Source organism: Gracilinanus agilis, chromosome 5, assembly GCF_016433145.1.
Source record: "Gracilinanus agilis isolate LMUSP501 chromosome 5, AgileGrace, whole genome shotgun sequence".
NCBI classification, from domain to species: Eukaryota; Metazoa; Chordata; class Mammalia; order Didelphimorphia; family Didelphidae; genus Gracilinanus; species Gracilinanus agilis.
Window position 1 is genome coordinate 267,630,390 of NC_058134.1, and position 1,828 is coordinate 267,632,217.

A 1,828-nucleotide genomic window follows, 5' to 3' on the forward strand; every position below is an offset into this window, starting at 1 on the left:
AAAGCAAAGAGAAATGCTAGTACTTGTGGCTATAAGAAGCCAAGGGCCCTTCCTGGGTAAAGATCAGAGTATAGACCAGGAGAGAAATGACCACACCTCTCCCAGGATCACGCCATATTGGAAGTACCAAAAACTTTCAAATGCCCAGAACTAATTTCTGAGAACAGTAGCTTGAACAAAATCTGAATGTTAGGAGAGGGTATCCTTCTCAACTTTAAAACAAAATTCAAAGTTTAAAAATAGGCTGGACAAATGGGCAAACAGCAATAAGAATTTGACCACAATGGGTCACTAAGGTGTCAGAAAAGACCTAGATATGAAAGCAGAAAAAAAATTCACAACATCTACAAACAAAGCCTCAAGTAAAATGCTAATTGAACCCAAACCCCAAGAATCCCTGGAAGAACTAAAGAAAGAGATGAGTGGTAAAGGAAAAACTGAGATAAGAAATAAAAGTGATGTAAGAAAATTAAGAAAAGAGAATGAAAAGCTTGGTAAAAGAGGCATGAAAAAAATACTGAAGAAAACAATATTTTAAAAAATGAAATTAGCCAAATGACAAAAGAGGCACAAAATCTTTTGAAAAGAAAAACTTTTTAAAAGGTGGAAGCAATCAAATGGAAAAGGAAATACAAGAGCTCACTGAAGAAATTTTTTCCTTAAAAATTAGAATTAGGTAAGTCAAATCTAATGGCTCCATGATACTTCAAGAAATAATAAAGGAAAATCAAAAGAGTTTTTAAAAATTAAGAAAATTGAACCATACCATCGAAAAAACAACTGCCCTAGAAACTAGAGAATAATTTAAGAATGATTGGACTACTTGGAAGTCACAATCAAAGGAAGAGCCTAGATATCATAATTCAAAAAGTTAACAAGGAAAACTGCCCTAATATCTTATATCCAGAGGGTAAAATGAAAATGATGCTCCATGAAAGAAGATCCTAAGTGAAAACTCCCAGGAACATTACAGCCAAATTCCAGAACTCCTAGGTAAGAGAGAAAATACTTTAAGCAGCCAGAAAAAATAATACAAATATCATGGAGCCATAGTCAGGATCATACAAGATATAACAGCTTTTAAATGAAAGAATCAAAGGGCTTGGAATATGATGTTCAGAAGGCAAAAGAGGTAAGATAACAAACAAGAATTGTTGTTCATTCTTTGTTTCAAAGAGGACCAATAGCATCATAGGGGAATATGTTGTTTTGTGATTAAATTGAATTTGTAAGGCAGAGTTCCACAAAGTCCTCAGCCTTACTCTCTTCCAGACTCAGATCTAAGTCCAGTGGCAAAACAACCAAGAATAAGCTATCCAGAAAAAATGAGTGGAATCCTTTGGGGGGGATGGAAATTTTATTAAATAGAAATGAAATTTAATTAAAGTATTCTTGTCAAAACATCAGAGCTGAATAGAAATTTTGACATCAAACACTAAACTCAAGAGAAACATAAAAAAGTAAACATGAAAAATAATTATAAGGTTTCTATACATCTCCAACACACTAGAGCAGCAAGAAGTAGAAAGAGAAACACCATTTAAAATCACCCTAGACAATATAAAATACTTAGGAATCTACCTACCAAAACAAACACAGCAATTATATGAAAACAACTACGAAACACTTTCCAAACAAATAAAACTGGAGTTAAACAATTGGAAAGCCATTGATTGCTTATGGGTAGGTCGAGCTAACATAATAAAAATGACAATTCTACCTAAATTAATTTACCTATTTAGCGCCATACCTATCAAGCTACCAAAAAACTTCTTTACTGAATTAGAAAAAACTATAACAAATTTCATTTGGAATAACAAAAGATCAA